Source organism: Mandrillus leucophaeus, unplaced genomic scaffold (assembly GCF_000951045.1).
Source record: "Mandrillus leucophaeus isolate KB7577 unplaced genomic scaffold, Mleu.le_1.0 Scaffold4306, whole genome shotgun sequence".
NCBI lineage: Eukaryota > Metazoa > Chordata > Mammalia > Primates > Cercopithecidae > Mandrillus > Mandrillus leucophaeus.
Genome location: NW_012104595.1, coordinates 1057 through 17991, shown reverse-complemented (window position 1 = coordinate 17991; position 16935 = coordinate 1057). Strand labels below are relative to the sequence as shown.

Below are 16935 nucleotides of genomic sequence, written 5' to 3'. Positions count from 1 at the left end.
AAAGAAAAGAAAAAAAGAGAGAGAGAGAGAGAAAGGCTAAAGAACAAAAGAAAATCAACTACTTCCTCTTCCTGTTTCTTCTGCTGATGAATCTGTTTCTGCATCATCCTCATTCTCTTCAGGTCACAAAAAGCATAAGAAACATAAGAGGAACTGTTCGAAGTCTGCTTGAAATTCGAAGAGGTATTCGCTTAGGGTATCCTCAAACCGGATAGATAGAGGAGGAAAGGTGAAACCCAATTTCAACTAATACTTTAGCATCTTTTCTTAACCAAAAACAAGAAGTGGAAAAACTACTGGAAAAGCAGGATAGGTTCCAATATCAGAAAACACGAGTAAAAGAGAAAGATAGATACTCTCTCCATCTTCAGGTGAAATAGTGTATTATTTTGGAGACAGGACTGAAGAGCCAAGAGATTTTTGTAATACCGATAAAACCGAGACAAGCAGTAGCAAAGCAGAAAAGCCATATAAATTGGAAAGATATTTTTCCAGTAGAAGAAATTCCTCAGATTCCTTCCATAGGAATTCAAGAAACAAGATAAAAAATTTATGGTTGTAGATTTGAACAGGATATGGTTGTAGGAGATGTGATTGTAGGAGGGAAGAAAAGAGTTCTAGAGAAGGTAAAAGCCAGGTTCTATGAGGTATTTCACTTCACCAGCAAACTCAGACCACTACTGGAAGTCAGTTGAGAGATACAAAAAACATTCTAGATCATGTGATTTCGGTAGACATGAGCTAAGATACTGATCAAATACAAATCAAGGAAAATATGAAAGAGAAAACAATTATGGGCAGGATATCAAAACTCAGGTTCCAGAAGATGGACTTATAGCAAAGAACACTCAGAAAGCAGCGTTAAAAAATAAAATAAAATTTACTCAGTATATTTAATCAGATAGGTGGATTTGGGAAAGAAAAAGAAAATAAGACAAAAAATTTGTATGCCAAGGAAATCAGCACCTTTATGCTAAATGTTAGTAAAAGTTTTGGATGTTTTAGTTATACCAGTCCAGGGCAAAAATCTCTGTGTCTAAAGTTATATGCAGAGATTACACAAAGCAAATGTTTTGTAGCTTTTCTCAAATTGCATTTGATTCAGTTGTAAGTCTCTTGTCACAGCTGGATTTTTAGGCTTTTCATGTGTATGTTTATGTACAGTATGTTTCTTACTCTGACATTTTAAATTTATTCACCTACAGATAATTCTCTGAAAGTATTGTTTCTTCATTGTATGATGGTGTATGAGAGTCCATTATACTGGGTCCAACGTATCCTGTTGTTTGAGGGAAAATTAAATCTTTGCATGAACACTTGCATCGTTTTCATCAAACATTGTTTCGTTCCCTTTTCTGTTAAATTTAAAACCCTAAACCTTTGAAAGTGATTATATGTGTTAATGTTTTTAATACCATTTTATATGTATAATTAGTTCAAATATTAAATATTTTTGCATAGTTTCTTTTTTTAATAGACTATATGGCAAGGGCAGTGGCACACACTTATAATCACAACACTTTGGGAGGCTGAGGTGAGAGAATCACCTGAAGCCAGGAGTTCGAGACCAGCTTGGGCAACACAGCAAGACCCCATCTCTACAAAAATTGTCTTAAAACATTAGCCAAACATGGTGGCATGTGTCTGTAGTCCCAGCTTCTGAGGAAACTGAGGGGGGAAGATCACTGGACCCCCGCAGGTCAAGGTTACAGAGAGCCATGATTGCATCACCGCTCTCCAGCTTGGGTAGCAAAGTGAGACGCTGTCTCAAAAAAAATATATTACGAACATGAGTATGTGATACTCTGTGTTGCAGAGGACTGGGACCTCACTGTCTAAATGGAAACATTACTTGGCAAAAGCCAACATGCCTTATCATTGTTTCACTTTGATTATATTTTCATTTGGGGGTTTAATGAGTTTGAATAATTTGCAGATGTTATTTTGTTAAAATGAAATTTATTAGATTTAGAATATAAATTATTACAAATTATAGTTAATATAATTATAACTACAAATATTCTTCAATAATATTGTACATGTTTGCTAGTGTCATTTGGAGCAGACATAATTACCAGAGCATATGTGGACTTTAAAACTTTCCTGACATTGATGAATACTCAAGTCTTATCCTTATGCTGGTAGCAGACCTTGGAACTGATACTCTTCTTTTTGTTGAATTTTTGGGATCTGTCATGGTGGCATGCAAAACCACAAACCAAAAGTATGGACTATTCATGTAAATAACACAGAGACTTGTAAAAAAAATACAATGTAATATAAACACCAAAAAGTATTTATGGATGCTAATGTGTTTCATTTGGATAATTCATAGAGCTCTGCTATTGGTGAATGAAAACTAAGCTTAAAACACTGATTATATTAAGCATAAACATGGAGTGAAGTAGTGAAGGAATGAAGGGTTTGGGTAAAAAAGGGATACTGTGATTGGAGGAGATGTGTGAGCACCAAGAGAGGATTTTGTTGGGGCTCAACCTCCTGGCCTAAAAGCCAACACTCCCATTTGAAAGGGTTTATCTAGATCATCACAAGATGACACTGGTAATTTTATGTCTGCTTCTGGAAATTCAAACATGATGGAGAGTACATAGACATGTAGAAATACTTCAATGTAACTAGGGATTTGAATTATTTTACTTTAGTTCTTGGTATAGTATTCCTAACAATATTTTGATGATTGTTTTATGTTTCTTTCATTCCATGGGGAAGATTGATTTTTGTACTGAGGTCCTAAAAGCAGGAATGTAATATATATAATAACACATATATAATTTGTGTATAAATATGTCAGTTATTTGTATAATTTGTGTGTATATGTGTATATAAGCACAAAAAATATAGAAATGAAGGTATATATTTATTTTTAATATATAAATTATATGTGTGTTTAAATATACAATTATCTGTATAATTTGTGTGTGTGTATGTATATAAGCACAAAAAAATTTATAGAAAATCAATGAGTTCCTAAAAGTTTTTCATAGAGCATCTGTGAAAAATATGCTTCAAATGATCAGAAAATATTTTAAAACCATAGTCCTAATTGTTTCTTAGGGGAAAGAGAGTATGAGCAACAGAGTGATGAAATAAAAGGCTAGAAAGTATAGGTCAGAATCTAAAAATATTGTGCATATTCTGGAAAGCTCTAAGGAAGAGGTTTAAAATTATATGTGAGTACAGTGATGAAATGACAAACACACAAACAATAAGGTAATTACATAGCATAAAATAAGAAAACTTACCACACTTAAATGTCTATATGCTAGGTTTTGAGTGATAAATCAATAATATTTTATGTAGTCCATGCAACAATCCATGAAGTAGATACAAATAGTCTCCACCGACATAAGGAAACTGAGGCTTAAAAAGGTTTAGTGATGGCATTCACACCCATGCTTAAAGCCTAAGCTGGGGTCAACTCTGGTGGACTCTAAAGCTCGTGCTCTTAACCACTATGCTATGATTCCTTTCATGGAAAAATAATTAGTGGAATAGAGCATAGATTGGGTTTTCTTCTTGTTGTTTTTTGTTTGTTGTTGTTGTTTTAGTAAGGCAAATGTTTTTCTACAAAATTTTTATCCTTCATAGAACCTGCCTACTACAAATGGTCCTGCAACAGGAAAGACTTTATCCTAGATAGGTGGCAACCCTTTTGATTGTGGGTCTTGTGTCTCTCACTTTCAAAATCAATGGAAAATACAGTCCCTCAGTGTAAAGATAGTCTGTTCATTCCCAAGGCTTAGTTGTAGACATTATACTCTAAACTAAAAGAAAGTGGCAGCCCTGGATCAGGGATGGAAAAAAGAATGTGCTTAGAATACTCTGAAGGATTTATTTTATAGATAAACAAAAAGGTACAGAAATTCCGAGCTGGCAACAAGGACCTTTGGAGAAACATACGGGGAAAGAGCAGAAGATTTTGAAGATCACAAAAAATGCACAGAGCAAAGTGAAATCAAAGTTCTAAGAGACGAAAAAAAGGTGGGGAGGGGTACAGAGAAATCCCAGATGTGGTAATAGCTTTGGTCATACTTAGGGCATATCAAATATGAAATTTATGGAGAGGTGGAATGATTGGAAAGAAGACTGGGGACTGCAAAGCACTTGGAGGAGCTGGGTAAAAAAACAAAAACAAAAACAAAAACGGAACAATACTTCCCAATAGGCTAAACGAACATAGCCAATGGATAATAAGTATGCATAATAGAAGTCATGAATAGAGATACTTTTTGATTATAGGACTTCTCAAAAATATGATTTTTTTTTCTTTCTTAAGACAGAGTCTCATTCTGTTGCCCAGGCTGGAGTGCAGTGGTGCGATCTCAGCTCACTGCAACCTCCGCCTCCCAGGTTCAAGCGATTCTCCTGCCTCATCCTTCTGGGTAACTGGGATTACAGGTGCCCTCCACCATGCCCAGATAATTTTTGTATTTTTAGTAGAGATGGGGTTTCGCCATGTTGGCTAGCTTCAAACTCCTGACCTCAAGCGGTCCTCCTGCCTCGGCCTCTCAAAGTGGTGAGTTTACAGGTGTGAGCCACTGCCCCTGGCCCTGAGTTCTTTAATGTAGACAACAGAATAGAAGCGCACCAGAGTTTTTCTTAATTAATTATACTCATGGAATTCTTTTACACATGAATTGAAAGTATTATATAATGAGATTTCTCCAATTCCCCCCAAAAACTTTTCTTCTGCTAGTCATCTCCAGTTTATCATTGGCACACGATACAGTTGTAGAAGGTCAAAAATCTAAGCCAAATCCTTAATTCATTCTGTGTACTGTAGGCTAAGCTGGATAATTTAGATTCAATTTCAAATGCAATCAGAAACCACTGAAGGTTTTTAAGCAGATAAATGGTTGCTGGCATCGACATTTTGAAGAAGCTTATTCTGGCAACTTTTGGATAAATTTGATTGAGGAGCAACAGTAAAATTTACAAGATCTTTCTGATTTCTCCTGAGTGAGCTGGCACCTGCCTGGCACTGGTGTCACATCCCCTGTCACTCTTCTCTGTTTTACATCCCTCTATTCATGCCAGATTCTTTCCTGTTAACACTTGTCTGGAATGCTCCCGCCCAGGTTCTTGTATAACTTACCGACACTCATCTTTCATGCCTCAACTTAAGTTTCATCTCCTCAAAGAGACTTTCCCTAACCATTCATCATTTCATTTCCTTTACTTGTTTCTTGTCTCTTTCTTCTGTTGGAATATTAGCTCTATGAAGGTAGAGACTGCATCTACCTTGTTACTAGCACATAGCAGCACATAGTAGACACTCAGTAAATTTCATTAAATAAATCAATGAATCAATAGAAAAATGGATGGAGAGATGGGTAAATAGGATTAAGTTCACTTCCGAGATTCAACAAGATTATGGAATGTGGGAAATGGTACATTTAAGCTGAAGATTCTTACTACTATTAGTAAACTTGTTTGGCTTATCTCTGCTGTAAATTCTTTCAGGTTTAGTAAGACTCATATGAATGTTTCCATGTTACAGGCAGATTTTTTTTTTCTAAAATAATGTTCCTCTTGTGTCTATCAGAAGGCCATCTGGCTTCCAGACTGAGCATCCTACACGTCAGATGCACAGTGGTGTAAAATGACATTTTCTATCTGTGTTTCTGTCTTCTCACCATCCCTTCTCTTAGATAAGACAGTCACAATGACAAAGATCCTGTTAGGAAATCTTGTATTGTCTAATAGCTAATCCCAAATAGGAGATGAAACTCTTTGCAACAATTCTTTTTCATTTACTATCATATTCTCTCTTATACTTCATAACTCTTTTACACCTTTCCTCTCTCCTCAAACCTCCCATAAGTCGTCTTCTTTCCCTTTTCTGACCCTGTCATCTATCTAATGGTTACCCTTCATATTTCACTGAAAATGGAAGCACTGTCAATCGATAGTTAAACCCCCTAATCCAGGAATCATCTTTGATTTCCCTTTTTCATTAATTTCTGACATCCAATCTCTCTGCAAGTCCTATTAAGTCTCAACTTCAAAACATACAGAATTAGTGTGGTTCTCTTCATCTCCCCTATGCCCACCCTATCTGAAGCACCATCATTTCCCATCTGGATATGGCAACAGCCTCCCGGTTGACCTCTCCTTTTCTGTAAAATTGATTTTCCTCATAGTGGTCAGAATCATGTGTTAAGAACATAAATCAGATCCTGTTGCTTTTCTGCCTGAAACCATGGGCTTCCTTTCCTACTTAGAGTAAAACTCAGTGACCTTACCTTGACCTAGTAGTCCTACCAGACCTGGTCCCTGACCACCTTCTCTGATCACATCTCTCCTGTTACATTATTCCAGATACACTGCCTTCTTTTTGTCCTGGAACATACCAGACTAGCTCCTCTCATGTTAGGGCCTTCACACTTGTCATTCCCTCCTCCAGAAAATCTCTTCCCTTAGAAGATTTGAGCAAGATTGGCTTCCTTTTGTCATCGAGTTCTCTGCTTCAATGTTACCTTCTCACTGAGGTCTTCGGTGAGGACCCATTCTCACCCTGTTGCATTTTCTTCTTAGCACTTAACAGTATCTGAACTTATTTGCTTGTTTACTACCTGTGTTTCTCTACTAGAACATAAGCTCCATATGGTAGAAACTTCGTCTATCTTGATGTGCAGCCAGTGCCTAGAGGAAGTACTCAATAAATATTTCTTGAAATAATGAATTAATAATTGACATCCAGACCAACATTTTTATAGGATGGAATATCCTTATCATTTGAGTGGATTTCCATAGAGTTGGAAGAAGTCACTCTCTCATAATCAGAAAGAAGAATTTTTTCTTAAATTCTCATTTCTCAAATGATTAAAAGATTGTGTGTCTGTTTTTGAATCAGGGTGTCTGAAGTAACAGAATATATGAGTCTACAAATACGGCATTTTATTTAAAAAAAGCTATTCAAATTATCTCCCCAAATATGATGTCCATTACTTTCTACCTCTATGAACTGTCCAGTGTTACTGACTTAAAGAACACTGCTTTAAGGTTGTAATTGATTCCAAGCTGAATGCTCACATGACTTGGCATTTTAAACAATGTTCGTATACACTTCCTTTATACAACTTGTTCAAGTATCTAATTTCTAAATCCCACACCACTTGGAAAGTCAGTTTCATAAAATATTTAAGGAAAAAAATCTTTGCCAGATTCCAGGAGCCAGGGGAAGCAGATAACATAAGAAATAGTCTCTTTGCTATAAAAATAAATTGTCAACATATTCCACTTCCCTATTCCTTCACCCTCACTGAAACTGCCATCCCCAGCAGGAGTATTTGCTGTTCTTGACTTTTAAAAACTAAGAAACTATCACTAGATTAAAAATCAGAGACTGATTGTGATAGTTCAGAAATAAAGGATAGAATAAGCAATGTTTGGGTACATTTTAGCTCTTGGCTGTCAGCTTCTCATGCAGCTGAATTTAAGGGTTTAATAACTATGTTGACACATTGCAGAGGATTCCCACTATCCAGCCAGTGATGCCTTTACTCTTATCCATTTATATCCACTTCACAGAGCCAAAGAGAAATTTGAGGAAGAGTAAACACAAAGCTGTTTGTTTGTTTGTTTGTTTTGAGGTGGAGTCTCCCTCTGGGTCCCAGGCAGGAGTGCAGTGGCACAATCTCGGCTCACTGCAACCTCTGCCTCCCGGGTTCAAGCGATTCTCCTGCCTCAGCCTCCCAAGTAGCTGTGATTACAGGCACACACCACCATGCCTGGATAATTTTTGTATTTTTAGTAAAGACAGGGTTTCACCATGTTGGTCAGGCTGGTCTTGAACTCCTGACCTTGTGATCCGCCCACCTCAGCCTCCCAAAGTGCTGGGATTACAAGCGTGAGCCACTGCGCCTGGCCTAAGCTTTATCTCCTACATGTCTTTCTCCTAGCATCTCACCAGCAACATCTGCTATTGTTCCCTGTAGCCGTCCATTTTAGATGAAGGAGAGGGAAAAGGAAAGGGGGGGCTTGTGTTCAGAGGCTGCTGCTGCTACAAAGATACAAACTTGGCTTTATTTCAATGTATGTATGTTTTAAAGGACATTAGCATGACCTAAGTATTATGTGTATTATTAGGTCAATAAATGGGGAAAAGAGATAAAATTGGAGAAATAGAATTTTCTTGCTTTTCCCACTTCATTGTGGTTACAAAATTTGTTCAAGGTCTTCTCTTTCACTTAAACTTTATTGTCAGCATTTACACAGGTTGACAGTTTGTGCCATAATTGCATTTTTATTGATGGTGAGTTAGTTTTCTAGGGTTACCATAACGAAATACCACAGACTGAGTGAAACAAAGAAATTTGTTTTCTCACACTTCTGGAAGCTAGAAGCCTAAGATCAAGGTGGTGGCAAGTTTGGTTTTATCTGAGGCCTTTTTCCTTGGCTTGCAGAGGCTGCTGTCTCACTGTGTCTACAGATGGCCTTTCTTCTGTGCACACAAATCCCTGTTGTCTCTTTGGGTATCCAAATTTCTTCTTCTCCTTCTCCTTCTTCTTCTCCTTCTCCTCCTCCTTCTTCTTCTTTCTTCTTTTCTTCTTCTTCTTCTTTTTTTTTTTTTTTTGAGACAGTGTCTCGCTCTGTCACCCAGACTGGACTGTAGTGCAGTGGTGCGATCTCAGCTCTCTGCAACCTCCACCTCCTGGGTTCAAGTGATTCTCGTACCTCAGCACCCCCAAGTGGCTGGAATTATAGGTGCACACCACCACGCCTGGCTAATTTTTGCTATTATTATTATTATTATTATTATTACTGAGATGGGGTTTTGCCATGTTGGCCAGGCTGGTCTTGAACTCCTGGCCTCAAGTGATCCGCCTTCCTTGTCCTCCTACAGTGCTGGCATTACAAATGTGAGCCACTGCACCCAGCTCCCCAAATTTCCTGTTCTTATAAGGCCAACAGTCAATTTGAAATAGGACTCAAACTAATGGCCTCACTATCATCACCTCTTTAAAGGACCTCACTCAAAATACAGTTACACTCTAAGATCCTCAGTGTTAGAGATTCAACATATGAATTTGGAGAGTAGGGGACACAATTCAGCCTGTAATAGATGGTAGGCTTATACTATAACATCAGGCTTGCACTGGGTACAAGCTGGTGCAAGCCTGCTTTTCCTGCTTCTACCTCAATGCTTCTTTTCTTCCCTTTCTTGGCACATGTTCAAAGTTGACTGACATAATTCTTATTGCTGAAGCAAGTGATGAAGTTGCCTAGTGATAATAACTAATTTTCTGGAATGCTTTTGGAATGTATAGATGCCTGTTAGGAATCACCTAGTAACAGGTATATTGACATGAAGCTAAAGTCTGTGTAGATAGTATAAAATTCTGGCGAAACACCAGCACATTCTGGAGTAATGGAGAAGAGAAAAAAGGTACAAGGAAAATATGATCCTCGTCTTAGTCTATTTTTTTATGCGCTAGAACAAAATATCTGACACTGGGTAATTTCAAAAGAACAGAAATTTATTTCTCACAATTCTGGAACCTGGGAAGCCAAAGATCACGGTGCCAGCAGATTTGGTGTTTGGTGAGCACAGACACCTTCTGAAAGCCTCACCTCTTAATACGTTGCACTGGGAATTAAGCTTCAACATGAAATTTGAAAGAGACACAAATAGTCAAATCACAGCAATCCTAAACCAAGAGGAGCTAATACAAGGGAATGTTTGAAATAAGCAAAGTAAGAGAGGGCCTGATGAAGTTTCCAAAGCAAAGCATAGACAATGAAAGATACTTTTTTTTTTTTTTTTTTTAACAGTTTTCATGACAACCAGCATGGTGACCCTGGAGCATTTCAGAGGCAGAAAAAGAGTGCACAGACATGAAAAAGAGCGGCCATATTGATAAGAAAAATAGTACAGAGGTAGAATCTATAGTACTTTGAAGACGCCTGAAAAACGGGAGAGAGAAATAATATAATTGAAAATGATTGAGTGAGAAGATGGTGATTAAATACAGTAGGTAGTGTTGAAGAGTTGTATTAGATAAATTGAATTCAGTGTTCCTGCAAGATATCTAAATGGCAACACACAGGAGGAACTGGGAAATTCAAAACTAGACTTGTTAGAAAAGTTAAGGCTACAGATAAGGATTTGGCATTTGTCTGCATAGATGACACAAACCAAAATAGCTAGTGAAGATATTGAGAGAGCACAGAAGGAGAAATGAAGAGAGTTAAGGACATAGCCTTGTAAAAGCATACGTGGGAGGGAAAGATGAGACCAAGAAGTAAAGAGAAGGTGCACCCGGAGAGCGCAACACAATAGACTTCAAGAGAAGAAGATAGACTTCAAGGATGTGCGTAAATGGCTTAAAACCTCTTTTTTTCTTTTCCATGAGACCTTGTTGTTTTAAAACTTTCTAACCCTGTTCTTCAGGAAATGTGATGAAAATGAAATGTCATATCAATGCTAAGCAACTCAATGAACCCTGATTGAAAGATTGTGTCTGGACTGGGAGTTCTAGGTATGACTATACATACCGAGTGATAAGTCGTAATTTTTTATTTTGGATATGCAAGACCCTGGAAACTATGGCTAAGAGTTGTTAGAAGAGATGTTGGCTCATGTAGGACATAGGGTTTCTAAGTTAGGGTTGTTCCCACACTCACTTATTGTGTATTTTGTCTTCTTGCATGGATTATCATGAGGAAAGAAAGAACAAAAAGAATAACCCCAGGACAGATATATAGACTGGTGGATTAACTGCCACAAGGAATCCCAATGAAGTATTGAAAGGGAAAAAAAGTCAGAAGAGAATTGCGTACGCAGCTTCTCCCCCTCAAAAAAGAACAAAATCATTCTAAGACAAAGGTGAAATAAAAGCATTCTGTCAAACAAAAGTTAGGAGATTTTATCACCAGCAGACATGCACTGTAAAAAATGTTAAACGGAATACTACATAAAAGAATGAAGAGGCCGGGCACAGTGGCTCACGCCTGTAATCCTAGCACTTTGGGAGGCCGAGGCAGGTGTATCACGAGGTTAGGAGATCGAGACCATCCTGGCTGACACGGTGAAGCCCCGTCTCTTCTAAAAAATACAAAAAATTAGCCGGGCGTGGCGGCGGGCGCCTTTAGTCCCAGCTACTTGGGAAGCTGAGGCAAGAGAATGGCATGAACTCGGGAGGCAGAGCTTGAAGTGAGCCGAGATTGCGCCACTACACACTCCTGTCTGGGCGACAGAGCGAGACTCCGTCTCAAAAACAAAAAAAAAAAAAAAAAAGGAAGAAAACCAAAAATAATAAATGATGTAAGGGTAAATATAAAAGATGTTTTTTCTAATTTTTAATTTCTTTAAAAGAAAAATGACTGTTTAAGGCAAAAAAATAGCAATGTATTGTAGGATTTATAGTGAATGTGGGCATAAATTGTATGACAACAATAATACAAAACATGAGGAGATGGAATGAAAGTATACTATTATTATACGATTCTTACATTTCTTACATTATCCATGAAGTGGTATAATATCATTTGAAGGAAGACTGTGATAAGCTGAAAATGTAAACTCTAAGAGTATTATAAACTCTAGAGCAATTACTAAAATAATATAACAATAAAGCAAAGAAATATTTAATAAGACAAATGGGAGAAAAAATAAATTAATTTAAAAATCTATACAAAAAGTAGTGGAAAGGGAAAATAGAACAAAAATCAGATCAGATAAATAGAAAACAAATAACAAGGTGATAAATCTAATCCAACCGTATTTATAATTATATTAGTCGCTAATGATTTAAACATTGCAATGAAAAGGCAACAATTGTCAGATTGGATTTTAAAAAAGGAGGACCTAACTCTCTGCTTAAAAAAAAAAAAAAAATCTACTTTAAATATAAAAACTCCAGCTGGGCATGACAGCTTACGCCTGGGCCAAGGAGGTGGGTCGTTTGAGGTCAGGAGTTCGAGACCAGCCTGACCAACATGGTGAAACCCCATCTCTGTTGAAAATACAAAAATTAGCTGGGCATGGTGGTGCACACCTGTAATCCCAGCCACTCAGGAGGCTGAGGCAGTAGAATTGCTTGAACCTGGCTGACAGAGGTTGCAGTTAGCTGAGGTCGCACCACTACACCCCAGCCTGGGCAACAGAGCAAGACTCCATCTCAAAAATAAACAAACAAATAAATAAACTCAGATATGTTAAAAATAATGGATGGAAAAAGATATACTATGCCAAAACTAATAAAAAGAAATCTGGAGTAGAATTAATAATATCAAATAAAGTAGATGTCAAAGGAAGGAATATTACCAACCCAGGAAATAAAGCAGGGCATCTCATACTATGAAAGGATCATTTACAAAATATAAGAACTAAAGCTATGAACAACAACTTGATAATATATATACAAACTGACCACATTTTTGTTTAATGGGTATAAATATACAGATAGACAGAAGGAGTAAGTTCTAGTGTTGGATCATATAGTAGGGCAATTATGGTTAAAAATGATATATATTTTTTATGTGTCATTTGTGTTTGTTTTTTGACAAAGTGGCAAATGGGGACATGAAAAGCTGCTTACTATCACTAGTCAAAAGGCACATGCAAATTAAAACCACAATGATTTACGAGACACACCCAGAAAAATTACGATATCAAATACTGGTAAAGATGTGGACCGTTTGGGTTGAATGGGGGTCTTATTAGTTGGGGAAGGAGCCGGGGGAACGTCAGGGCAATGCCAGGGCAGGGGGGTAGACTCTGAGGGCTTCCTTTAGGGCATAAATTATACTTTTTACATAATTGCAAGTTGTACCTTAATGAAAATAAAGTTTGCACATAAGGCACTTCACTCCATTTGCCCTCCTTTCTACAAAAGAGGTCTAGCTGTAAGATGCTGTTATAATTTATACTTCCCTCAGGGGGCCAGGTTTCTCCCCCTTGAAGAGGAAATTGTGGCCAGGCAGTACTGCAGAAGAATGTAAGTCGCTTATTTCTTAGCGTCTGAGGGTCAAATTGGTTCCATTTCTCCAGAATACATCTTAGGGGCGTTTTTGCCTTGGGGAAAATGTTTCTCATTTGGAAAAAGAACATAGGGATGCCAGCACCGCTAGTCATTTTCCGATGAGCATTAGTCCTACAGCATCCTCTATGGTCCTACTGCTTATTCTTATACTTCCCAACAGTAAGAAGGAATGAACTACTCATGTATACAACAACTTGGATGACTCTCAAAGGCATTATGCTACTACAAGAAAACATTAGGGAAAATCCCTAGCACATTGGTCCGGGCAAAAATTTCTTGAATAATAGCCTACAAACACAGGCAACCAAAGCAAAAATGGACATAAGTTAAGAAGCTTCTGCACAGCAAAGGAAACTATCAAGAAAGTGGGGAGACAACCCATAGAATGGGAGAAAATATTTGTAAACTACCCACCTGACAAGGAATTAACAACCAGAATATGTAAGGAGCTCAAACAACTCTGTAGGAAAAAGTCTAATAATCTGATTAAAACTGGGCAAAATATTTGAATAGATATTTCTCAAAAGAAGACATAAAAATGGCAAACAGGCATATGAAAAAGTGTTTAATATCACTGATTATCAGAGAAATGGAATTTAAAACTACAATGAGATATTATCTCATTTCAGTTAAAATGGCTTATTTCCGAAAGACAGTCAATAACAAATGCTAGTGAGGATGTGGAGAAAAGGGAACCCTTGTACACTATTGGTGGGAATGTAAATTAGTACAACCACTATGGAGAACAGTTTGGAAATTCCTCAGAAAACTAAAAATGCAGTAACCATATGATCCAGCAATCCCACTTCTGGATATATGCCCAAAAGAAAGCAAGTCAGTATATCAAAGAGCTATCTGCACTCTCATGTTTGTTGTAGCATTGTTTGCAATAATCAAGATTTGGAAGCAACCTAAGTGTCCATCACAGATGAATGAATGAAGAAAATTTGGTACATATACACAGTGGAGTACTATTCAGCCATAAAAAGGAATGACACCCTGTCATTTGCAACAACATGGATGGAACAGGAGATCATTACGTTAAGTGAAGTAAGCCAGGCACAGAAATACAGACTTCACATGTTCTCACTTATCTGTGGGATCTAAAAATAAAAACAACTGGACTCATCAATACAGAGAGTAGAAATATGGATACCAGTGGCTGGGAAGGGTAGAGGGGATAAATGGGGAGGTGGGGATGGTTAATGGATTTAAAAAGAATAGAAAGAATAAGACCTAGTATTTGCTAGCACAATAGGGTGATTGTAGTCAATAATAATTTAATAGTACATTTAAAAATAACTAAAAGAGTATAATTGGATTGCTTGTAACTCCAAGGATAAATGTTTAAAATGATGGCTAACCTATTCCCCATGATGTGCTTATTTCCCACTACATGCCTGCATCAAAACATCTCATGTACCCCATAAATATATACACCTACTCTGTACCCACAAAAATTAAAAAATTTTTTAGAAAAGGAAAATCAGTTGGCTGTAAATACAAAGATTTATTTCCGGGTTCTCTATTCTGTTTCATTGGCCTATGTATCTGTTTTTATACCAATACCATGCTGTTTTCATTATTCTAGCCTTATAATATATTTTGAAGTCAGATAGTGCAATACTTGCAGCTTTGTTCTTTTTCCTCCATATTGCTTTGGCTCCTCAGGGTCTTTTGTGGCTTCATAAAATTTTAGAATTTTGTCCTATTTCTGTGAAGAATGTCATTGGTGTTTTGATAGAGTTTATATTGAATTTATAGATTGCTTTGGGTAGAATGGTCATAATTTTTCCAACTCACGAGCATAGAGTAACTTTTCATTTGTTATTGTCCTCTTCATCTACTTTCATCATGTAGTTTTCATCATGCCTTTCACCTCCTTGATTCAATTTATTCCTAGGTAGTTTATTTTTTGTAGCTATTGTGAATGGCATTTTTTAAAAATTTCATTAAGATAGTTAATTCTTGATTTCATTCAGCGAGTTTTTTTTGAAAAGATTTTTTTTTTTGAAAAGCAAAATTTAAAAAAATTTTTTTTTGAAAAGCAAAATTTAAAATTACTTAGCTAGAATATTTTAAAGGGGAGCTTAAAATAAATCAAATAAAAAATAAAACAAGAGACATTGCAAATGATACTACAGAAATTAAAAAAAACATAAAAATTATCGTGAACAATTACATACCAAAAATTAGACAAATGAGAAATGGACAAATTCCTAGAAACATACAACCTACTAAGACTAAATCAAGAAAAATAAAAATCCTGAACTGACCAATAACAAATAAAGAGACTGTATCAGTATTTATAAACCTTGCAAGAAAGAAAAGCCTAGGACAAGATGGCTTCCCAGATGAATCCTACCAAACATTTAAAGAAGTTTAATTCTCATCATCCTTAAATAGTTACAAAAACAGAAGAGAGAACTCTTTGAAACTCATTCTATGAGACCAACATCACTCTAATGGTAAAGCCAGGTGAAGACACTGCAAGAAAAGAAAAGTATAGGTCAATATCACTGACTAACGTGGATGTAAAAATCCACAACAAAATACTAGTAAGCCAAATTCAACAGCACATTCAAAGGATCATATACCATAATCACGTAAGATTTATCACTGGGATGCAAGGAGGTTCAACATAAGCAAACTAATCAATGTGATACATCACATTAACAGAATAAAGGATAAAAATAATATAATAATCTCAATATATGTAGAAAAATATTTGACAAAATTCAACACCTTTTCATGATAAAAACACTCAATGTGTTGTGAGTAAAATAAAATTACATTGGCATAATAAAGGCAGTACATGAAAAGTCCACAGCAAACCTCATATTCCACAGTGACAAACTAAAATTTTTCCTCCAAGATCCAAGAATGCCCACCTTCTCTACTTCTATTCAAAGTACTGCAAGTAACAGCCAGAGCTATTAGAGAAGAAAAAAAGAAAGGCATTGTAATCAGAAAGGAAGATGTAAATTTATCTCTGTTTGCAGATGACGTCATCTTATATATAAAAACCCCTCAAGATCACACACACACACACACACACACAGAGAAAGAGAGAGAGAGAGAGAAAGAGAGAGAGAGAGGAGAGAGAGACACGCAAACCTGTTAGAACTAATAAAATAATTCTGTAAAGTGGTAAAGATACAAAATCAACATACAAAATCAGTTGTGTTTCTATACATTAGCAATGAGCAATCTGAAAAGGGAAGTACAACAATCCCATTTACAATAAATTCAAAAAACGTTTTAAAACTTTGGAATAAACTTAACCAAGGAGGCAAAAACTTGTATGCTGAAAATTACAAAACATTGCTGAAATAAAGTTTCAAAAACAACAAATAAATGGAAAGATATACCATGTTCATAAACCAAGTACACTCTTAAGTACAGTGGAGTTCATAAATATATGGTTTTCTTCTTTTTTTTCCACCTTAGCATTTCGTTCCAAAATATCATCTTTTTATTCATGTATCACACCCATGATTTTTTCTGTTTCTCCCTGATCCCTAGAAAGTTCTGAAAACCCTCTAAAATTGGAATTGAGGCCAGGTGCAGTGGCTCCTGCTTGTAATCCCAGCACTTTGGGAGGCTGAGGCAGGCAGATCACTTGGCCTCAGGAATTCAAGGCAGCCTAGGCAACATGATAAAACTCTGTCTCTACAAAAAAAAAAAAAAAAACAAAAAACAGCCAGGCCTGATGGCATGTGCCTATAGTCCCAGCTACTGGAAGACTGAGTTGGGAGGATCACTTGAGCCTGAGAGGTCAAGACTGCAGTGAGCCATGTTCACACCACTGTAGTTCAGCCTGGGTGACACAGGGAGACCCTATCACAGAAAAAAAAGAAAAAAAAATGGAAGTAATATTTATGAATGAGGGGTTGCAAATTAATGCTGTAGTTGGTTAAGAGGA

At 36.6% G+C, this 16935-nt stretch overlaps 1 pseudogene; it reads left to right on the top strand.

Annotated features, from left to right (window-relative positions):
• The window catches only part of LOC105549191, a 2756-nt pseudogene extending 1777 nt beyond the window's left edge, over nt 1-979 (top strand).
• Nucleotides 980-16935: the final 15956 nt, after the last annotated feature.